Source organism: Musca autumnalis, unplaced genomic scaffold (genome assembly GCF_047663935.1).
Source record: "Musca autumnalis isolate F117 unplaced genomic scaffold, ASM4766393v1 scaffold_1, whole genome shotgun sequence".
NCBI lineage: Eukaryota > Metazoa > Arthropoda > Insecta > Diptera > Muscidae > Musca > Musca autumnalis.
In genome coordinates, this window is record NW_027411644.1 from 323,911,333 (window position 1) to 323,937,044 (window position 25,712).

At 33.8% G+C, this 25,712-nt stretch overlaps 1 protein-coding gene across 6 annotated transcripts in view; it reads left to right on the plus strand.

Annotated features, from left to right (window-relative positions):
• Positions 1-1,538: 1,538 nt before the first annotated feature.
• slo (calcium-activated potassium channel slo) overlaps positions 1,539-25,712 on the plus strand; it is a 297,333-nt gene continuing 273,159 nt past the window's right edge. For 3 of the 6 annotated variants that reach the window (XM_073962641.1, XM_073962660.1, XM_073962662.1), the window contains exons 1-2: positions 1,630-1,845; positions 13,342-13,871. The gene's annotated coding sequence lies outside the window, so the exon portion shown is untranslated. Of the gene's footprint in view, positions 1,846-13,341; positions 13,872-25,712 lie in introns of all 6 variants that reach the window. The other 3 variants (XM_073962642.1, XM_073962671.1, XM_073962670.1) reach the window with 2 other exon arrangements.

A 25,712-nucleotide genomic window follows, 5' to 3' on the forward strand; every position in this document is an offset into this window, starting at 1 on the left:
GTTTCGATATATTTGAGCACAGTGCTCTGTGTCTATCTTGTAGTTCATTCGGTTTTGCACAGGTACATTTATTATGTGGAGCATTTCCAACATGTATCTTCGTCTGCCATTCGTTTCTTGGGTTAGAATATCAACATTCTTGAAGTTTGGTGTGTGCCCAGTTTGTGCACAATGTGCTGCAAGGGCCGTCTTCTGTTCCAGCGGCTTATTTTTGGATTTTTGATCTGATTTGTGACCACTTAATCTTGTTTTTAGCTTATTTTTCGTTGTGCCAACGTACACTTTTTGGCACGTGCTAGACGAGTCACCATTGCACTTTATTTTGTAGACAACATGGGATTTATCTTCAACGGGTGTTTTTGATTTTGTTCGACTAAATAACTTATTATTTGTATTGCTACTCCTTAGCGCCAGTTGGTATCGGTCCTTGTCGTAGAGATTTGAGTGCGAAAATCTTTCGGAAAACCCGGGTATATATGTAAGACTCTTAAAAATCTTCTCCTCTTTTTGTTCGTTGTTGATAGCGATGGTGGATGTTACGTGTTTAATCAGTTCGTTGATAGTTTTGTTGGGGAAATCATTTTTCCTGAGGATTTGTTTTATCCTGGTTTTGTTTTTTGAATGGAAGACTTGGTCACTGATGCTTAAGACCCTACGTATGAAATTTGACGCTGTGTTTATTTTGATTCTCCTAGGATGCTTTGAATGGTAATTGATTAATCTGCCTGATGAAGTTGGTTTTTGGTACCAATCATGAACAATTATTTTTTTTTGGTCTGCATAACTAGGCATCACCCCTTAGGAAGCATACAATTGATATGAGAGTAGTTCACAACTTTTACTAATTTGGGCACTTTTACTCTTATTACAAGTAACGGAACAGACCAATTGTTGTTAATTTGTGTTGATCGCACGGTGCGTATACGCAATCCACATATATCGGGATAGACACCACATTTTTTTATGCATACTTTAGGGGGCTGTTTGTTATTGTGTGAATTATGCGTGTGACGGAAGAAACGCTATCAGAATACACGTGTGCGGCCTTTTGCAAATCGCTGTATATTCATATGTATGACATATACATACATATATTTATCGTTTTGCATATTACTTCAAGATCAGCTCTTTCAGATGAAATGTCATATCACATAACGGAATATAGAATGGAGTGGAAATAATTTATTTCATAGCGGAAAAGAAAATATGTTATACAGTTACAATTTAAACAACAAAATAAAAAAACACCCACATAAACATAAACGTCTCCTCTAAGCATTCGTATTACGAAAGCAATGTTAAAATGAAGGACATGAAAAGTAAATAAATAGAATTTCAACCACAAAGAAAAATTAAGAAAAAAGCAGACAATATACAGTATTAACCGTCAACTGTCAGACATAGGGCATACGAATCTATTGATTATGGCGACCAAAGGAAATGTCAAATACATCAATTTAACGAAACTCCTTCACAATAAACAAGTGACATGCACACACACAAGGAGAAGTTAAAGAGAAAAGCTTTTTCCCACGATTGAGATGACAACGACCTGATGACCGAATCCGAGCACCGAACATCGAAGCGAGCAAGCACAGCACTCCAGCACTCAGCAACGTTCAAAACTGTGTCAGAATTGTTTTAACTGCTGTCGTGAAAGGTTCGTGAAAAATTATAACGGTCGCGTGTGTGTTCAAGAAGAATATTTGTGTAAAAAAATACATATACATACAAAGTGAAAATTGAAAATTTTCTCTAAATCACAATTGAATGGAAATCAAACAAGAAATAATAGTTTTTAGCAAGAAATTTAATCAAGAATTTAACGAGTTTTTTGTATAGAAAGTAAATATTCACGAATAAATGAAACCCCCCCAAAAAAAAAATCTAGTTAATAATTTTTCACCGTGATAGAAAAGAAAACTACATATATGTAAAGTTATGTTGTGTATATATACCAAAGTAGATGTGGAACAAATTCCTTTACAAAATTGAATAAAAAAAGGATTAAATATCACAAAAAATCCTCCAAAAAAATAAATGAAAAACCCTTTGTGCCTCAATGTGAAGAAAATAATTACATAAATTAAAGTAAAAGATTTGAGTTGTGTGGAAAAAAGTGAAATGAAAAAAACTTGAATTTTCTATTGATATCCATGGAAGGGAAGAAAATTTAATATCTTCTTTATACACACTTTGTAACACACACACGGACTCACACTTGCACAGATAAGGCCAAACACACCGAGACTTGCTCGCTCGCTCTCTCTCTATCTTACACTTTCTCTTCCGTTAAAAGGACGACACACAGCCGAGTATCTGTACCGAAGAAATGTAGGTGAACCAATAATAACAAAAACAACAACCACAACAACAAAAGCAGCAGCACCATATCATACAGGAATCTAGAGTTTGTGTAAGGAGTGGATGGGTGGTTGAAGATGATGTTGTTGTCTGTCATTGTCTTTAGTCTAAGGAGTCAATGAGATAGTAACAACTCCCATCTTTTTATTATTTCATTGAACTTTGTATTGACGAACAACAAAAAAGTGAACTTAAATGTGAAGAGAGAGTGGTTTTGGGGAGTTTTTGTTTGTTCTTTATGATATAAGAATTTGTTTTTTTTTTTTTTTTTGGCTGTATAAATTTGAAAATAGTAGTATTTTTTGGGTGATTTCCTACTACTCTTTTCTTTTCAAAATTTCTGTTCGGTTTTTATTTAGGTCATCTGTATTGAATGTTTGAAAATTCCGTTTATAGTTTTTTTCTTGTATAACTAGGTTTTTGGTTCGGCTTTCGTTAGAAAAACCATGGAATAAAGGATTCTCATTTTCGTGAAAGATGGTTTGTAACGAAAATTCTGCCGGAAAAGCTCCTAAAATGTTTGCCTTCAATGTAAATTGATATTTTTGCAATGGCAATATCAAATGTATATTTGCAAAATCTACGATTTTCACCAACTACTTTTTTAAAGGAAATATTGAATTGTGAGAGTTTTAAAAATGTATTGAAAATATAGAAATGTGTTGGAATAAATAGGAGGATGATTTTTAAAATAAACACGACTTTTATAAAATAATAAAAAATATCAATGAACTCTGCCCGTTTATATATATTTAGCTCAAGTAGTCCTTATTCTAAGGATATCACATATAGGGAAGTTTTTACAAAATTGAAAAATACTCAGGAAATGTAAGCCAATATTACCCAGAGGGATTGATTGTTGCCACCTTCAACAATTTCGAATGTTGTGTGGCGACTCCACGCATTCGGAGTGCTATGCTAGGAGTAGTGAACCTAAATTTCACATGAACAGCACGACAACGGCATGTGATTTGAATTAGATTATTTATAAAATTTAGAAATAAATTATAGTGTTGAAAACAGAATCACCACCGATGCGAAAATTAGGTGAATAAAGTGTTTTTGGGATTACAAGTGGAATAAATATTCAAAAGAATATAAGATTCGAACTTTGAACTGGATTTACGAGCAGTTTTTTAAACCTTTGTGGGGAGGAATCACGTTCTGACTGATCCAACCAACACTGTCAAAAGGGTGCAACAGTGAAGACAAACAGGACTCTTCCAGTACGGCAACACAAATACAGTGAGTACCATCTTAATCAGCCTATGATGGATGGGGCTCCCCACGCAGGCATATCAGGAGGGATCTTTATGATCTAGAGACAAAGATCCAACGTTACAGGAGAGAACCCATAAATCAGGAAGTCTATCAGGCAGACATAACTTATACATAGATGAAGTCGCAGATCTCATACATAACTGTCCTGTAAATGCGGGCCTTGGAACGATGACATTCTTTAGCTGCAAAATATGTCTATCTATCTAATGTCAGCTGTAACGACAAACAAGAGCAGTTTTGGGTCATCTGACAGCAGTTCTGTTTGGCAGTATGACAATGTAGCAACAACAAGCAACAGGAAACATAACCCAACATGCATTCCAAAACGTTTTGTTGTAAGGTTAAAGCTGTAGTTAAAAAAAAAATCAGCACGGTGTGACATCAGCTTCCCTATGATAGCATTGAAATCCTAGTCAAGAATCCACAACATTTTCTACTGGAAAGCTGATCGGTGATGGAGTACTTGGTAAGCAAGCTTTATTTGGGGCATGCACTTTGACGGCAAACACCTTGAGAGCTTGAATATCAGACAGTGGTGGAATGAATCAATAGAAACTAATTTCGCTGCGCTCGAATTGAAATCTTTCGAAGCTCCAACAATTGCTAAAGGACTACAGAATGTGTTAGACGTTTTCAACCTGTGGGTATCAATTGTAATGATTGTTGTCGAAGCAACAAGCGTGAATACCAGCTAAATGACAGGCATTGTAGTTCGACTGCAGCAAATGTTCGAAGAGGAAGGACATCCCACACCTAAGCTCAGCATTATGTGCTGGATCGCAGTTATCAACAATTGAAAGCAAACTCCACCAAAGTTAAAACTGAGATTAAGGAAACAGGTTGTTGCAGAGACGTCAACAAGTTTCTCTTCCGTCACTTCACTTAGAGAAGTGAGAGCTCTTTTGTAAAGTTAAAGTAGATTGCAAACATATGCAATGTAGGGTGGAACTCTGCACAGTTATAGCGTTCTTCCTGGAAGGCATGTAACGCCAACGTAAGACAAATTTGGAAGAAGATTTCTTCATATTGCCACTGATGCCAATTATGTTAATGTACGTGGTCAGATAACAGAGGTATACGCTAATATATCCATAGAAACCATATTCTAGGGGAGCTTTAGTCAGCGACCCAACATTTATTTGGAAAATTATTCCCGAGGTGGGCACTGGCGGGCATCATGACTAAAACCTTATGTCACACACAATTAAAACCTTAGGTCCACAACACACTAAAGCACTATTTTTTAATGAAAATTAAGCTATTGCCTCCTCCTTCAAATTCCTTACAATATTTTGCTATACGTATTATATTCGCGATATTTTGAATACATTTACTTGCACTTTTTAAGCTATTCTTAAGAAGATCGCGTTCGAATGAAACAAAAAAAATATATTTTAAAAAAGGTCCATGTCATAGCTGTCAAAGTTGCCTGATGTTGCACCAAAATTTTGATATTTTTTTTATATTTTTGGCCAATGAATGGATCCTCTGTGCTCTGGTACCATTTTAAATTTTCTTGTGTTTATTTTGATGCCATAAAACCCGAAACATGCTGCATAAAATCGCATCATTCATTTCTTACTTATGGGATGATCATTGGTTCAGCTGTCAATTGTGCAGCGCTGCAGATTTTGCAGATCAATCTATAGCATTGAATGACTACCCAAAAGCTCTGAAATGTTTGAAGACTCACTGGAAAAAATATGAATGTCCACTTGGCATTGCTCGAAACAAAGCGCGTGCGATCAAAGAAATGCTAGACTAATACAAATCCTGCGGCATGAAGGACAGGGTATGAAGGAAATGCCCCTCGGCACCATTCGGGGTGGTTGACTATGTCGGTGAAGCAGGATTACCACTCACCGATATTAATCCTCTTCAATGACAACTTGAATATTTGACTTATTTGTGTCTTTGATAACGATTGTGCCCAATAATATACCTGTTTACAGTGGCTCCAAAATTTTTTCAAAAATACCCATAAACTTATTTTGTGCGTGAGGTTTTTTATCGAGTCACCTTATAATTAGGACGTTATATAATCTTAGGCAAAAAATTCATCATACAGAGATATGAGGTTGTAAAAAAGACATAACCCCAATATCGATATGTGTGTCCGTTCGTCTGTCCGCTTGTTTGAGCATCTTGTGATCACGCTACAATTTATAAGTACACCCTCAGCATTTATGCTAACGAGGGTATATACACTTTCATACGGGCAAAATGTGCCTCATCGAAATAATGATTTTAGACCCCAAGTATGTTTGGACGAAATGTATTTCAGACAATTTGGAGTTGAGTCTGGCTGGAGCGCACGATAACTTTCGAACGAATCAACCGATTCGGTCCAAATTTTGGGTATCGTAATATTTTGTCCAAACTTAGTTTATGTTCGAAGATGGTTTAATCGGTCCACTCCTTCAGATACCTCCCCCACAAAAGATCAAAAATGCTCTGAAAATTTGTGCGCGTGATATGTCTTGAAGGGAGTAACCGATGTGGTCCATACTTTGCACATCGTGAAACTTCTACCAGACTTAGATGGGGTCCCAATATGGATTCAATCGGTCCACTCCTTCGGATACCTCCCACACAAAATTTCGAAAAAGTTCAGTTTTGGACGTGCCACAGAGGGGAAACATAGGCCTAAAGTTGCTCAAAACTCAAAATATGAAAATCGTATTTTTATGAAAAAATGTTAATAAACGGCAACCAGACTCTTTTCTACATTTGCTATAACCATCCTCGACTTTGTAAGATTATCCAATCCAATGCAGCAGTCGATTGAACTCAGCCATACTGAAAACAAAAAGTAAATTTTCGAAAACTAAGAAATTAGGTGAACATTAAAATTACATAATTTTCGCGAAAATTTATATTTTTCAAGATTTATTGTTTTTATACAGTCTCCGAACAAGATTAGCATTTAAAATGTTCAGATTAATTTTACATCTTTGCTCATTAATAATGGTGATACATATCCTCTTTATGAAATTTTTGTATGCTAATTTTTAAGATTACTACAATTTCAATAGTGAAAAAGTCTATTTCCCCGTCGTTTCCCGACCATAGTTTCTTCTAATGTTTTATGCGCTTGAGTCTCAAATATCAGATTCAATCATAAAAAATTGCGCATATTTGCGCCATTCCGAAAAAATCTAATTTTTCTCAACTAAAATATGAAATATTTTTATATGGAATTGCAAGGTTTACTCACACTAAATTTTGCTCCGCCTTATAACCGGGGCTCTTATTTATCAGATAAAACCAACACCTATCAAATATGTTTGCATTATTCAGAAACATTCACGGCTTTTCTCATGTGAATTGAGAAAAATTTAATTTAAGTAAGTTTCAAAACATAAAATTTGGAATGAAATATATGTATATGGGACTATATATACATCTGTACCGCTTTATTTGAAAATTGGCTCAATGTTTTTTTATGCTAGTTCAGGTTGCATGTGTCAAATTTCAGTGATTTTGGTGCATTTTTATCTCATATCAGATGCGAATATATATGGAAGCTGCATCCAAATCTGGACCGATTTTCATTATTTTCTATAGGATTAATCCTTATACAGAAGATATGCTTTGTGCAAAATTTTATATCAATCGGACTATAAATGAGCTTTCTAGGGCTTTTGATCAACTTTTAACACAAATTTCCCCTCTGTGCGTGCCCTCGAACCGCTTTGATTTTTGTTGTAACAACTTGTATTCACTGCCCCCCATACGGTAATACAAGTTTTATCAGGGGCAAGTCGATACTTCCTGAGAAAATAGCCTGAAAGCTGCAAAAAAACCCTATGACACCGTGTGTAGTGGTTGGGGCGCTAGATAACTCTCGAACGGATCGGCAGATTCGATCTAAAATTTGGCCTTCGTATTTTGTCCAAACTTAGTTTAATTTCGAAGATGAGACATATCTACTCCTTTAGGTACCTCCGCCACAAAAGTTCGAAAATGTTGGGAAAATTTGTGCGCATGATAACTCTTGAAGGAAATGAACGATTTAGCCCATACTTTAATATATCTACCAGATGTAGATCAGGTTCGAATATGGACTATATTTGTCCGCTTCTTCGGGTACCTCCCACACAAATTTCGGATATATTCACTTTAAGACCTGCTCTCGAATTACTTTGATTTTTGTTGAAGCAACTTGCATTCGCTGCCTCAATTACGAAGTAAAAGCTATTTCAAGGGCAAATCCATACTTCTTGAGAAAACAGCCCGAAACTTGTAAAAACCCATATGGCACCTTATGTATTGGCTGGAGAGCTCGAACCGAATATTGCGTTCGTTCACACTTTGGGTACCGTAATATTTCTTCAAATATTAGATATTTGAAGGTGGTGCTTATAGGTCCACTACTTTCGGTACCTCCCCCAGAATAGTTCGAAAATATTCGCTACAATGGTACGTGCGATATCTCATAAACGTAGGAACCTATTTGGTCCAAACTTTTGAACTTTAAATATTTTGTTTATGTTCAAATGTGGGCCCTATCGGTCCAATCCTTGGTACTTATGTTCAACATTTTTGTGTGGTTAAGGCTCTTTTCGAGGATCCTTTGGAAATTTTTACCGAAGGTTTTCCTAGTGGCCCCGTTAACAGCGATATTATGTTTTTCTTAGGCAAGTATGGTACAAATGTCCTATCTATAGATATCCTCCGCAAATTTGTGAGTTTTAATCCAATCCATATTTTGGTCGGTTAACGCCCAAAATTTTGAAAAGCCTCCTTAATGCACAATTTTTTTTTTGGGAAAATCTGTTTCAATCCACACATGCTGAGGGTATATCTCTGTCGGCAAAGCCGACTGATACTTTATTACTTGTTTTGATACATAGTTTCGTCGAGAAATGTTTTATGGCAGTATGGGTCCCAGAGGGAAGAAGTCTTTTGAATATTTCCGCTTCTATTCTAAAACAAAAGCCAGCTAATGAAATTGGAACACATTACATTTACTTTGATGCAAGGTGGATTGGTTGACCATCTAAACCAGCGTCGCCCAAGATATTACCATCAATGTTTTAGAAGGTGTGTATATATGGGTGAAAAGAAAGAAGAAAACACTAGCACTTAAAATACCCTAAACGTTTGAGGGGCTTATGTTTGCTCACTAAATTATAGTGTGTAGTGAAAGTAGTTAGCTACGTGAGACCACTGGAGGTATGGGTCAATTAGAAAAAAAAAAACAAAAAAAAAACAGAGAAACGAAGAAAACAAGGCAGTGGTCCAGAAGCCTTCGCATAGCAAACCTTAGCATCAAATTCTATATTGATATAACGATGTAGGTCTGTCCTTCCGTCTATCTGTTGAATGTATGCAGCAATATTTAAGATATAGTTTAATAATTTAGTACAGAATTTCTCCTAGAATGTTTGGTATTGGAAGTGGGTTATATCGGTCCACGTTATGATATAGTCCCCGTAGTATTGATAATTAAATTTGGTGTTTAGTCTTCCCTGGGGATATAAAACTTTCCACGTAGAATGGTAGGTACACGTCCAGGTTTTGATATAGCCTCCCGATTTTCGGTATATTCAAGGTTTTAGCCATATTATTCAACCAAAATGGCTATAATTTGGGTTTGTGGGGAATCTTAAATATTCATGCAGAGAATTGTCGGTATAGGTCTACTTTTTGATATAGCTCCCATAGAACGGTACCGCCTGATTTTCGGTATATTGGGGCGGTATATTATCCTAATGAAATGGCTGAAATAAGTTAAAGCAGAGAGTTAATAGTTCGGCCTTATCGATGAACGATAATGAACACTCTAAATATAAAAACCTCAGCATTGGTACCCTTCATCGTAATGTAGGCGACATTTCGTGAGTATTCCAGCCACGTTAAACGTCTCCATAGGTTCATATCATTGAGCTAATATGAAATTACGCCAAACCATTGACATTTTCTCAAAATAGTCTGGTTTAATCCCATTGTTGTTGTTTTATTATTTTAAAACAACTAATTTATTATTGGAAAAAGTTTGGCATTGTTCGCCAAGACGTAAGGCAGGGAAGACTAGTTTCGATCCCCGCCACTGGATCTCATCAGTTCCCTTGTTTCCTGTTTGTGGATATTCTCCACCGAAGTTATTTCTTCAACAAGAAACTTTTTATACCCAAACATCAATAGTCAACTCGAAGTATAAAGGTGAACAAAGAAAAAACTTCACAACTCCGACGAAGGTGTGTGCGAAACAACCCAAAACTTTTTCCACTGCTATGTGTCGTTGAATTTCGACGAATGCACATAACAAAATTTCGTTGGTAGCTTGTTGCAGCCATCCATACAAACGGTGCCAGTGTTTCTCAAATCGAACATTGGTACAATTTTTTTTTCAAAATAGTCTGGCTGGCGAATATCCACAAACAAGAAACAAGGGAACTGATGAGATCCAGTGGCGTGGATCGAAACTAGTCTTCCCTGCCTACCCCTTGGCGAACAAAGCCAAACTTTTTCCACTAATAAATTAGTTGTTTTAAAATAATAAAACAACAATGGGATTAAGCCGGTCTATCAAAAAAAAAAAAGAGAAAACAAAATTGTATTAGCTATCCCAATTAAAAAACTCCACCAATGTTCGATTGAGATTTTCGATCCAAAACTAAGGCAAAAATTGTAGCCAAGACAATAGTTAAGAATTCTCTAGTACATCGCAAAACTATTGGAATGCTCCTTTTGGCCCCGTAAGAGTGCAAATTTTGGTAATTTATCAATATGTTCACGAAAAAATTGCCTTAACTACCTAAAGGAGCGTTCCAATGCTTTTACGATGTTCTAGAGGGTTCTTAAGTATTGTTTTGGCTCCAACTTTTGCCTTAGTATTGGATCGAAAATCTCAAGTGTTTGGCTGTTAAGGGCAAAATATAAAAAATGTTGAATTTTCTACATTTTTTTAAGAGTAGTAAATCCTCACGGTGCTCTTGAAACAATTTTAAATGGAAGGTGCTTACACCTCGGAAGTTTTTGCGGATTCCGAAACTACAATGTTTATAGATGAGAAAAATAAAAAAACAAAAAAAATCGCCGGAGCGCTTTTTAAATAAATCGCGATTTAAGTTGACATTTTTATGGATTGTTTAGGTTTTCACGATTTTGCTTAGAAACCGCAATTCATATCAAAAAGAGACTAAAGAAAATGTTGTAGCTATGAAAATTCTCTACAAGATTGACCTTTATGGTATTCTCGTCGGTTTCACCGTTTTTGAGATATAGAAGTTCAAATTGGGACAATTCAAATTCAATTAAATTCTGTATCGCCCCCTTATAAAACAATGTCATGACTGCAAATTCCCAACATAAACTTATATATCTAAAAAAATGTTACAACTTAGGATAAGTTTCTTAAGCCAGTCTTGTAGAGAATTTTCACAGCTATAAGATTTTCTCAGGTCCCATATCGATAAGACTTACCGTATTCAAGCAAAATCGCGAAACCCTAACAAAAAAACCTAAAAATGTAAACTGAGCTTCATTATATCAAAAATGGTACAGGCTGGGAACAAATGATAAACGTCAATCCTGTAGAGAATTTTCACAGCTACAACATTTTCTTTAGCTCCATTTCGATTGGACTTGCGGTTTCCAAGCAAAATCGTTAAAACCTAAAAAACACCTAAAAATGTGCATTTTGACCGCGATTTATTTAAAAATCCCTACAGCGATTGTTTCTTGTTTTTGGATTTTTCTCATCTATGAACATTGCTGTTTCAGAATTCACAAAAACTTCCTCTGTGTAAGCGGTTTTCATTAAAAGTTAGTTAAGGCGCACCCTTCATGATATTCTTTTATAAGGGGGCGATACAGTCAGTGCATTGTCCCAATTTGAACTTCAACATCTCAAAAATGGTGAAACCTACGAAAATACCGTAAAGGCCAATCTTGTAGAGAATTTTCATAGCTACAACCTTTTCTTCAGTTTTATTTTGATAGGACTTGCGGTTTCTAAGCAAACTCGAGAAAACCTAAACAACCCCTAAAATGACAACTTGAATCGCGATTTATTTAAAAAGCGCTCCGACGATTTTTTTTGTTTTTTGATTTTTCTTATCTATGAACATTGTAGTTTCAGAATCCCCAAAAACTTCCAAGGTGTAAGCACCTTCCATTTAAAATTATTTCAAGAGCACCGTGTCCTTACAAAAAAAATGTTTAAATAGGTCTACCGCCCGCTAGCTAGATATATAGATAGATAGATAGATAGATAGATAGATAGATAGATAGATAGATAGATAGATAGATAGATAGATAGATAGATAGATAGATAGATAGATAGATAGATAGATAGATAGATAGATAGATACAATTTGGCAGTACAATAGATACGATTTGGCAATAGTTTGTATCTTGTGCCAGCCGAAGATTTCAGGGATTTTACCACGCTTAAAATATACATCATTTTAGGGTAATCATTAGTTTTGTTGCAATATATCTTCACCCAACCTGTATTCTGAAAATGTGGGAATGGGACTTTCAAACGATGAGGCAATAAACTGATACATTTTTGGAAAAAAATTGTTCTGCGGTTTTTAAATCTATAGGTCCATGAAGTCAACAAACATTTTTCTTTTCATGTACCAATAATACATGGGTTCTATTGTGAATCAGGAGGGGGCAAAGTTTAGCATACATATATCCAAGCGTCTTTATCATTTTATCTATATTTTGTTTTTAATAAAATGGAACGACGAACGAAAAATTACCAATATTTAATGTCTTCCTCATTTCCCTCATCCTATCGAACAAAACTGTCTGCGGTATTCCCAAAGAATTTCATGGGAAACAAAATATAGAGTTGATTTCTTGAAAAAAAGGACATAAGGAAACAAAAACCGTAGTGTTGGTAGTGTATTTGTGTGTGTGTATGTGTAAACAATGAAATTACATGTTCTTGAGAAAACAAAACAAAAGTAGGGCAGTGTGTTTTCATTGTATTCAGCTGCTTGTTCTTCTTCTTTCTCCAGAAAAAAAGAAAAATATAAATGTGTTAAGTTACCAGTTTTTTCCACTCTCACAGACTTTCACTGTTACATTTCACTCTCTCACATTTTCGCTCTCTTTTGGTTTACAAACAACTCTCTCTCTCTCTTCACGAAAAGTTTTCAGACAGAGAGAAAGAGCGCACACGGCAAAAATATTTATAAAGCTTAAATAACAGTCATTGCTTGTTTTGACGTTCAACGTGGCGGATGTGTAATGGAATATACAAAAAAGTGTTAATAGTTAAAAAAAAACAAACAAGTTAAAAAAGTAAACAATTTGAAAAGGAAGAAAAATTTAAAAGACTACATTTTAGTTTAAATAAACTAATCTAAAATATCTTCCTTTTTTATTGAAAAAATATACAAAATTGTTCCCCGCAAATAACAACTATCTCCATGTGTATGTGTGTGTATACTCCTGCCTTGAGTTTCGTTAAGAAAAAAAAGCTTTTCTGTATCATGTCCTGTGTGAGTGTGTTACCATTTTCGGGAATTAACAAAAAAGGAAGTGCCGATAATAACAAAACATAAACAAAGCCAAACATTTTACCGCTTTTTGAATTCTCAAAGTGTGTTAAGTACTGTCGCGTGCTCTCCGTGTTTTGTTATCGGGAATTTGTGTTTTTTTATTCTTGTCAGTCTCTATTACTGCGATTGGACGACATTCCACTAATATTGTTTCTTTTTTTTGTTGCAGAAATCATAACAACGTTAATGTAAAACAAATAACCAAAAACAACAACAACATACCGATTGTGTTAAATTAAATTATAAACCCTTAATAAAGTGCCATTGTTTTGAAATTAAAGAAAAAATACTCGAAATACTACAACGTTTTTTTATTTGTAATCATCACATTGCAAAACAAAACAAACAAAAAAATAACCAAAATCCTTGTGGCTTAAATTATTTTTATTGCAAATTTAATTTTATACCAACTAACAAAAGAAAGAATAACACCATTTACCAAATATCTTCATCACAGCCAGTAAAGAAAAAACCGCAACAACGATTTAAAAAACGCTGCGAAAAAATATTTTTTTGTTGCAAAGAATGGCATTGTAATCAAATTTTAGAAGATTGTAAAAAGGAAAAAAAAAACGAATAGCCAAACATCGTTATTAAACAAGCAACAGCAACAAGAACCACAAACAATAACTAAATGTTCAAGTCCTTAGTGTGAATGTTGGCAACAGTGGAGTGGGACGTTGGTTTAGCCTGTAATAGGTAAGTCAAGTGAAAACTTACTTTTTTTGACAATAAAAAAGGTTATATAATTATAATAATAATGAAGTTAAGATGGCACAGAAGCGAATACTTAGGGATAATTGAGCACATGATGTTTTCAATTAAATGGCGTATGCAAAATAAATAATTTTATAAAAAAGTATTACTCATACGACATGTTAAAGGTTATAACAAATGAATAAAAATAAATACATATACCCCCATTATTACAAGTCTTCTTTTGTTATATTTTCGATTTACCGAACAGATTTATAGCGTTCCGGTTAACTTAAAGTTAAAAGTGATGATGGAATTTCAGGGAGGAGCTTCTTTTCATTAACTTTCAATGTGAAAATTATATGTTTAATGCCTCCAAGTTAGTTTATTTTGCATTTTCAAATCCATCAGATAGTAAAAGAACACATGTAATAATGGCCCATAGACATGTTAGCAATGCAGAGGTAAACTGTTTTAAAGTCTACTTACAGTGACTGCCACTAAATGTTAGCTATTTTCATGTATAAAAAAGTTTGGCCTATTAAAGATAATTAACGATTAATTTTCATTTTTTAAGGAATAGTGTTTGTTTGTTTCTAATACATTTTGTAAGATAATAACATTGTGAAAATTTATAAATAATAAAAAATATATTTTTTTAAAAATAATAATATAAATAACAAAAAAGTATCAGTCAGCTGTGCTGACGGAGATACAACCCAGCCACTGAAAAAAAAACAACAACAAAAACCAAACCGTATATAAAATATATTGATTTTGTATCATGAGTTTGCTTTAAAATCTGTAGGTACCGTAATTTAGGGCTATACCAAATGACATATACCAAACATTTGTAGTAACCAAACTTCTTCATAAAGGACTCGAAATATTAAATTAGTTTAAACTAAGTTTAGAAGAATTTTTTGAAACAGTTTTAGAGTTATCCGTTCTCTCAGGGTGCCACCGTGGTGCAATGGTATGCAATATTCTCTAGAAGTTTTGTATTAGGAGACGCCGTTCGGACGATAAATGTAGGTCCCATAGTGACTTATTCCGGAAAAAAATTGTACCGTTGTAAATGAGGCCGCTAGAACAACCTACAGATAAAAAGAATCAAAATGATGCGAGATGAGCTCTTAAACTTCACTTTTACCGAATTTTGTGTGTGAGGTACTCGAAGGAGTGGACCGATATATCGACACCTCCAAATAATAGTATGCTAAGTCTAAAAAGTGAGTTTTGCAGGAGAAGCTCTCAAAGTTTTGATTTTTTTTTGAACTTCAGTACTATGCTAAGTCAATATTTGGTTATAACTTTTGTTCGGATTGACCGATCATTACCAAAATTAGACAGAATTTAAGTTAAAGGACGTTCGACACCTCCAAATAATAGTTTGCTAATTCTGAAAAGCGAGTTTTGCAGGACAAGCTCTTAAAGTTTGGAAATTTCTTTGACGTTCAGTACTATGCTAAGGAAATATTTGTTTATAACTTCTGTTCGGATTGTCCGATCATTAACAAAATTTGACAGAATTTAAGTAAAAGGACGTTAAATATAAAAACGTAAAGAACTTGAAAACATGCTAAGTCGACTTAGCATACTATTGTTTGGAGGCGTCGATATGCCATATTCAAACCCGATGTATCTCGAAGGAATAACACGATGAGCAAAGTTTCGACTAAATGGACCATTTTACAGAAAAATTTTAAACTTTTATGGGGGAGGTACACGAAGCAGTGGACCGCTAAGGCAGTGGAATCTGTTGATCCGTTCGAGAGATATCGTGCGTACCAGCCAGACAGACAGACATGCGGACGGACATGGCTAAATCGACTCCAAATTATCTGAAACGAATTTCGTCCAAACATACTTGGGGTCTAAAACCGTTATTTCGAGATCAGTGGGTCATCGTATAACTTGTGGACCAGTATGCCACTAAGTATGGACTTGTCTGCGGAAAACATAATGTCGCTGTAAACAGGACCACAACGAACAGCATCGATATACATTTCCAAAGGATATTCGAACAGACCCTAAACTGCACTTAAACACAAGAGTTGAACTTTTGTGGGGGAGGTACCCTAAGGAGAGGTCCGAAATGGGCCAATTTAGAAGTTAAACTAAATTTCGATGACAAATTGGTTGCCACATTCAAGATATATCGTGCATACCATTTTAGTGACTTTATAAACATTGTTGAAAAGTACCAGAAGTTGTGGACCGTTTTTGACCATTTTCGAAAAAAAACTAAGTTTGGACAATATATGACGATATCGGTTGATCAGTTCGAGAATTATCGTGCTCTTCATCCACTACATATGGTACCATATGGGTTTTTTTACAACTTTCGGGCTGTTTTCTCAAGAAGAATGGACTTGCCCCTGAGAAAACTTTTACCGTCGTAATGGAGGCAACGAATGCAAGTTGCTTCAACAAAAATCGAATTGATTCAAGAGCTGGTCTTAAAGTAAACTTATCCCAAATTTTGTATGGGTGGTACCCGAAGGAGTGAACAAATATAGTCAATATTCGAATCTGATCTATATCTGGTAGATATATTACACACGGTGTCATAGGCGTTTTTTGCACGTCTCAAGCTATTTTCTCAGGAAGTATGGACTTGCCCCTGGTAAAACTTGTACCGTGGTATGGAGGGCAGTAAATAAAAGTTGTTAACACAAAAATCAAAGCGATTCGAGATCAGGTCCTAAACTGCATTTTTCCGAAATTTTGTGTGGAAGGTACCAGAAGAAGTCCTGTAGAAATTTCACGATGTGCAAAGTATGGACCAAGTCGGTTACTCGCTCCAAGAGTTATCATGCGCATAAATTTTCCGAACATTTTCGAATTTTTGTGGGGGAAGTACCGGAAGGAGTGGACCGATATGGCCCCTATGGCCCAAATTGTCTGAAACGGATTTCGTGCAAACATACTTGGGGTCTAAAACCATTATTTCGATGAGGCACATTTTGCGACTATGAAAGTGTATGTGCCCTTGTTAGCCAAATGCTGAGGGTATAAACATTTCGTTTTGTTTTTCAGCAAATACATTTTCAGAATTCAAAGGAAATTTTGCATATGTGTTAAAAAAAAAAAAACTAAAAAATACCTAGAATTTGCAATAAATCTCTTTAAGGGAGCTATCCAGTTGTGCAGACAAGAAAATAATTTTCATGTTTTTTTTTTCCAAAGAAACTACCAATGTTTTTGATCTGTAGATCTTTCTTTCATCTGAAAGAGCACATCTTAAACTTTTGCAATTTTTGTTGTTGAAAATATTGCATAGTTTTGTGGCAAATGGTAAATCGAAAACGTATGGGCCGATCTTCATATATTTTCAGAACCTAATGATCTTGCCTTTAAGTGAAATAGAATTTGAAAAAAATCAGTTAAAAAAATTGTGAACTGTTAAAGTCAAAATTTCGATTAAAAAATGGAAATTTTTGTCCAAAAATAGGGCAAACCATTAAAAACAATCTATCTCGCTCAAAGACAAGATTTGTATGTATTTAATAAGCTTACTAAAATATATGAAGATCGGTTAATTCGTTTTCGTGCTATCGTTGGCACCGCTTTCAAAAATGTCATTTCGAGAAAAAAACGCGTTTTAAGTTGAGCCTCTACACACAAAACACAACTTGTTCCTCACTTCAAAATTAGCCAATAAAATTTTTTCGAAAGGGTGTAACTAACCCCTTAACCCATGGGATGTGGTAACAATAAAAAAACTAGATAAAGGCTACGGCATGGTCCGCAGATATATGACAGCTTTCGGACTTGGGTATATATTTTTTTCTGGATTCAAGGATGAGCGAACACTAATATTTAAAAGTCTTAGAGTCCCCATTGCTTTAAAAAAATCTGTATTTCTTAGTACAGCTACATAAATACAAAAATAATATTGAAGATGTTACGATTAAAGGCCATGTTAATGTCGATTGCGACACTTTAACTATGAATTATGTTTTCTTCCATTGCTCATTGTGAAGACTTTAATAAAGCAAGTGGTAAAATCCGAAACAAATGTAAATTACTTTCACTCCTAAATAAAAATTCAATTTTTTTTTATTCATATACACAGGTTTATTTCTTTATTACTCATGTCTGTAGGTCAAATTAACCTTTTGGCCTTGGATTCTTTATAACGAATTTTCTCTATAACGTAGTAGTTCTTCGGTCCTCAAGTGCTACGTTATAGAGAAGTTCGACTGCTGTTCTATTAAATGGCCGATTAATCTTGGTATCTCATTCAAGGAATATTAATAATTTTTAGGAAGCAATCGACAGCGTCCCAATATCCGCCATGTTCTAAAATATTTCCAAATATTTCACTTGCGACCAGCTGAGACGAAGAGGTTGTTTAGACGATCTATAACGATTTCAGTCTTTCTCTTCATTTCTTTCGGAGTCGATGTAGCCATATCCGTCTGTTATAATCACTCTATCGTCCACAATTGAGCTATAACGCTATATTTAGGTTTAGTTCGAAGATGGGATATATCGACCCACTGTTTGGTATTCATAATTTATATACGTTATATACGTTTTGGTATAACCCCATATAACGGTAACTCTTAATGTTCGGTATTTTAAGGATTTTAGCTACATTTTTGGAACACTGCAGTCACCAAACTTCCCCAATAAAAATTGTGAACATACATAGGTTCATGTTTTTGTATAGGAGGATTTCAGCTAAATCTGCATCAATTAGCTGTAATTTGGCATTTAGAATTCCTAGTGGTTAAAACACTTCCCCGCCACAATTGTGGGTTCCCAGAAGCCAAACAAATTCTCCAGCGCTAATTGCTTACGTAAGTTTATGTAGTTTGTATCTATATTTTCAGTCTAAACTGGTTGTAATTTGACAGTGAAACTTCTAGGCTAGGCCCTGTGCAAACTATTTGAACTATTGTTGGGTTTTGTTCTGTCAGATCCAACTGGGATTTTATGGCCCCATCTAAACATGGTTAAGTAATGAATTTTTGAAGCAATTCGACATTTGAAACCAATGCGAATATTTTTCTGATCTCTAAAGCAAAGTCGTAGATAAGAACAAGAATAAAATATTTGGAGAAATAATGAACTCGAAAAAGTATTACTATATGTATATAAAAAATAAAATTGAAATTTGTTTGTACGTTTGTTTGTTTGTGCCTTATAGACTCGAAAACCGCTGAACAGATCTTACTGAAATGTTTAGGGTACATTGCTACATGGCCTGGAATGAAAATAGGCTATATAATTTTTTGAAATTTCGCGTTGATCTGGAGATATAGCATCAAAACCGGAGGTACCTCCAAAAAATTTAGTTTTTGTATGCAAATATCTTTGAAACTATTACAGATACAATCTTCAAATGTTGTATTTGTGACGGAATTTGACGTAGAAATAAATTTGCCAAATTATATTCAAATCGGTTCAGATTTGGACATAGCTCCCATACACATATATTTTCGGACGATTTCCTTATTTTATGCGCCAAACACGCTTTATATGTCCAATTTCGCTGAAATTCAGACTGTGTGATGGATATTGGCCTAGAAATATATGTGCCAATTTATATCGAAATCAGTTCAGATTTGGATATAGTTCCTATATATACTTTCTGTCGATTTCATGTATTTGAGGCACCAAACACGCTATATATGTCCAAATTCGCTGAAATTTGGAATGAGTTACAGAACTTGGTCTAGAAATAAATGTGCCAAATTGTATCGAAATCGGTTCAGATTTGGATATAGCTCCCATATATATTTTCGGCCGATTTTCCGCATTTTATGCACCAAACACGCTATATATGTCCAATTTCGCTGAAATTTGGAATGAGTTACAGAACTTGGTCTAGAAATAAATGTGCCAAATTATATCGAAATCGGTTCAGATTTGGATATAGCTCCCATACACATATATTTTCGGCCGATTTTCCGAATTTGATGCACCAAACACGCTATATATGTCCAAATTCGCTGAAATTTGGAATTTGTTACAGAACTTTGTCTAGAAATAATGACAAATTATATCGAAATCAGTTCAGATTTGGATATAGCTCCCATATATATTTTCGGCCGATTTTCCGCGTTTTATGCACCAAACACGCTATATATGTCCAAATTCGCTGAAATTTGGAATGAGTTACAGAACTTGGTCTAGAAATAAATGTGCCAAATTATATCGAAATCGGTTCAGATTTGGATATAGCTCCCATACACATATATTTTCGGCCGATTTTCCGAATTTGATGCACCAAACACGCTATATATGTCCAAAATCGCTGAAATTTTGAATGTGTTACAGAACTTGGTCTAGAAATAAATGTGACAAATTATATCGAAATCGGTTCATATTTGGATATAGCTCCCATATATATTTTCGGCCGATTTTCAGCATTTTATGCACCAAACACGCTATATTTTCCAATTTCGCTGAAATTTGGAATGTGTAACGGAATTTGGTCTAGACATAAATGTGCCGAATTATATTGAAATCGGTTCAGATTTGGATATAGCTCCAATATATATTTTCGGCCGATTTTCCACATTTTATGCACCAAACACGCTATATATGTCCAATTTCGCTGGAATTTAGAGGGTCTGACGGAATTTGTTCTAGAAATAAATGTGTTAAATTATATCGTGATCGGTTCAGGTTTGGATATAGCTCTTATATATATTTTCGGCCGATTTCCTATTTGTCATGTGTTACAGAACTTAGTCTAGAAATGAATGTGCCAAATTATAACGAAATCGGTTTAGATTTGGATGTAGCTCCTGTATATATTTTCGGCCGATTTCCTGTATTTTATGCACCAAACTCGCTATATATGTCCAATTTCGCTGAAAATTGAAATGCGTAACGGGATTTGGTGTAGACATAAATGTACCAAATTATATCGAAATCGGTTCAGATTTGAATATAACTCCCATATATATTTTCTGCTGATTTTCTGTATTTTATGCACAAAACACGCTATGTATGTTCAATTTCAATGAAATTTGGAATGAGAGACGGGATTTGGTCTAAAAATAAATTTGACAAATTATATCGATATCGGTTCATATAGGAATATAGCTCCCATACATATTTTCGGTTGATTTCATGTTTTTGTTACATATTGAACATATGTATGTATATGTATGTATGTATGTATGCATGAAATTTTGACGACTTAGGCGTCAGTAGAAGTCATCATTATTTACACAAGTAATTATAGTTGGGAAGGAATTGACCAAGGCTACAGCTATTAAGTATCATATCTTTAAGAGACTTCTTAAGATGTATGTTTTATTATGATATATCTAAATCATTAGGAATACTTATTGGCGGAAAGGCTTTCGGAAGAGTGTTACCTCCTGAAACATACAAAAATACCATAGTAGCTCCATAACAATCCTGAATAGGTATATAACGCCTTCATGTCTCCTATATTTATTCGTTAAAATATTAAAAACGTTAATATAAGTATGGCATTCCATTATATTTTATCGTAGTCGGGGCAGCAAAGCGCACCGGGTTCAGCTAGTATGTATATAAAAATTCCAAAATTGTATACATTTCGCACCATATCTCCAAAACTGTTATTTTTTTCTTAGAATAAAAATATTCGCTTAGAATAAAAATATTCGCTGCAATGTTATAAACAACTCTTTAGAACATGACATTTTTGTAAAATGCCTCTATCACGTTGTTTTTAGTATATTTCTCAACGACAATTTAACAAATATGTCAATAATGTGGTTAAATCCCAAATGCGAGAATAAAATTATACAAAATACCGCTGAAACAACATGAAATATTATTTGGAAGGTTACTTCGTTCAATCCCTAATAGTTTAGCTGATACCGACCAGAATACCAGAAATTTTGTAAAATTTTCTCTATTTTATCGGTTTTGATACCCTAGATGGATGTTAACATATAAGTCCTTCTAGTTCAAGGCTACAATATTGCTAAAGCAAATCCAAATTCCTATTCGTTTCTGAGATAAACTCCCAATAAATGCAATAAATTTAGTTTTAGCCCGGTTTAGATAAGACCATAAAATCCGAACTGGATCTGACAGGACAAAACCAAACTAGGGTTTTTGTAGTCTCAATACGTATTTTAAAAAAATGCATACTAGAAGTTGTTTGCATTTTCAGTGTTACATAGTGCACTAGATCATTTTTCTACGGGTGGGTTCTTATGAACAAACCATATATGATACACATCTTAGCTCACTACTCTTAGCAGTTATTATAGATTTTTTCTACAGAACATTTCTGATTTTATTGGGGTGTATCCTAACTAATAAATCTGTAGCATTTGAGAAATAATTAGCTTTCAATTTTGCTAAGCTTTTTAAAATGACGCCTTGTGTTTACAATAGTATGCATAAAAAATCTTTAAAATCGATCACAAATCCCATTTTAAAGTTAAGAAAATTCAAAATTCCTGTTTTGCTTTCGATTGCCTTTGTTTTCGATACCTCCTAGCAGGTGTAATTAGCCAAATTCCAGAGATATCGCAAAATGCGAATTTCAATTTGTAATGCATCGAAATCGTCGGATTGGGCAAAAATCTTGTGTGAAGACATACATATACAAATCTCTCCGCTTTAGGGGTATTCCCAATAGAAGCCTAATTTTATAATGATTCAAAGTTGGTTGGAATAGGTGGTCAAATAATGGAAATATGACAATAGTCACCAATCCATCAAATTTTTAGATGTATTTCAACAAATTTAAATTCAAATTAAAATTGGGAAAAATTTTAATTCTCTTTTGAGTTGAGCTGTTAGACCTAAGAGATACATTGAGAAATTAGGAGTCTACCGAAGTCCCTCGCATCCAACCATTACGCTACGTTTTACGGGTGGTTAAGCCGATCTTCAGGCGTATTAGGATATTTTTGTGGCAGACGAAGGCAAAGCTTGGTAACTAGTATATATATCGCACTTCATTTGATAAATGCATATGCGAAATTATGTCAGTTAATTGAAACTCCAAACTTTTCTTATAGTCCTGCTTGGAAAAAAGGAAACATTTTTCCGTTCGAATTTTGGTCTTTTGTCAATCTTTTTGTCTACTAAAGTTATTTTCTGTGTTGTGTCATTGTGCAAATGTGTTATTGATGGTTTATTTTTAATGAATTAGGAAATATTCATGACATTTACATAGATATGCCTCCATAAATCACTATATGTATGTACGTACATACAACATGACCTTTGAAAAATGTATTTTTCTTATTAGATTATTTTGTCTATTGTTAATCCAATAATGTAAAACATTTGATTGAAAAGGAGGTACACAGATATTGACATGTTATTTGTCAATCATAGAAATCAAGATAAAATAGGGTAGTAGTTATTATAACATTAATTCATGATTATTTTTCCGTAATGTATAAATGACAAAACTCATTAATTATATTTATTACAAAGAAAAGAGGAATATATTGTATGAGTATAATATATCACAATTTGAAAATATTTGAAACCATAATATATCTGTTCCATAACCAACCAATACGTTGATGTTTTTTCTCAATTGTCGGATTTACGAACCAATATTTAGATCAAGGCTCAACATAACAACAAATTATGTATAACGAACCCTAAAAATGCGTACTTTTTTAAGCAATGTTTAGATGTCTGAATTTTGTTATTTGTGCCACATGTCGTATGAGTAATATCACATTTAATACAAACAAGTATACGCCATCTGATCCAATATGTGCTTACATTTGAAAGGCAAGAATTAATATCGAATAATAATATTGACAAAGAACCATATATAATAAATATTTGACAGTATATAAAGCAGGAGTATTTGTTAATTAATTTATTTAAATATTTATATTTATATAAAAAAAATTTCAACTCAAAACTTCGCCCATTAATATCGCATTAATACAAATGATTCATTCTCATTAGCTTGTCCAGAATTGTTTTCTTTTTTTCTCAAAACTAATAAAATATGTATGGTAACATGGGGCGCCTTCGCCACGTTTTTGTTCAAAATGTTCTCATACCGACACCGTTAAAGTTTTTTCAAATATTATTTTTGGTAAAAATACTAGCATATCTTGACTATAAGTTTTGATATATAAATGGTTATAATTTTGTTTTTAAAATATTATTTTTGAAAATTTACAAAATGTCTAAAACGTGGCGAAGCCTCCCCATCCATGGGGCAGCTTCGCCATCGATATTGAACATTCTCCAACAGACTCTAAAACTGTAATTATCCATACTTCTTCCTTAAATGTCAACATTATGCCAAAAAGGAACATGTTTTCTATTGAATTATCTAAAATGATTTTAAAATTCACAAAAAGTAACCGATTCTAGCGGTTAATTGAAGTAGGTACCTTGAATTTAGGTACAAAAATCATAATATAACTAAAATAAGATACGTTTAGGATAGTATTTGATTTTAACTTCACGTTATAGTGTGTTATATCTATGGTATAAAGAATTTAAGTTAAACATGACAAATTTCTAAGATTAACCCACCACGCCCCTATCATGGCGTAGGCGCCCCACCTCTTACATATTTCATAATATTAATATATTGACATTTGCAATTGCTTTTTTCATGCGAATTATTGGGATTTATATTCTTCAGTAGTTGTCTACTAACGGTATAAAATCTTTTTTTGATATCACCAAAGGTAAAGAAGATATCACAAAAAATACATACCATAAATATTTTTCCCAATACCCTGCAAACACAAAACCGCGTGTGTCCGCTATCATACCTATAGAACAACTGCCAACTTTTGGGAGATGATAGATCTTCATTAAACTCACAATTTTGCCTTTAACGGATTTTTTCTAGCACTTGTATTTTGCGAGAAAATCGGCGCTGGCGTAGCCGCCCCAGTGGCGAAGGCGCCCCATGTTACCATATATCAATATAATTAAATAAATGTTTATATAATTATTGACTTGCAATTTTTATTTATTATTATTTTAAATATGAATATTCGTTTAATTTTAATTGCCTTTATGCAAAAAATAAATAAAAAACAAATAAAAATAAAAATATAAATGCCGGGTTGACAATAGTATTAAACATTGATAATGTGCAAGACGTCAAATTAATATCATTTGACGTAATGATAAATTAAGCATTTGTAAATAAACATTTAAACATTGACTATAAGGTTGGCTGCTTGAAATTGATATATTTTTTATTGAAGACTGTGATGTCAGTCAGAATGTGTCATTTAATTTATTATTACCTATTTGAAAACTGCATTGCCGCTTTACGCCTTAACTTTTGTTACTGCAGCACAAAGTAATGCATTAATTGTAGATAATAGCTCAGTCCTTGTACTTACTAAATGTTACCGAACAAATGTTTAGCAACTTTTTAATTGTCAAAAGTTGTCTAAAGCAACAACATTCTGTAACATTTGATAATAACCATTACAAATTATGGAGTACACGGACAGGCAGAAGTATTACTATTTTGATGATTTTTATTTATATTTATTTTCTGAAAAAATCTTTGTTTGGACAATTAAATTCGGAACAAGCTAATGTAGGCTCATCAATATACTTAAGTAGTAGTGAAATTGAAATTCTAAATTTTAACCATAATTATCCTTATATTTCTCTAATAACAAAGTAACTTAAACAGGCAAATGGCGCCATCAATATTACACTAACAACATTACTATTTCAACAACAACAAATTATTAACAAACATATGCATACGACATTTTAACAATAATGATTCTACACACATCGTATGTATGTAAAGGACGAAGAATATATAATTATAGTTCCTTCTAAAAAAAATATAATGCGGCAATTATTTATACAAATGTATGTGTGTGGAAGTCAACAGTAGCCTCA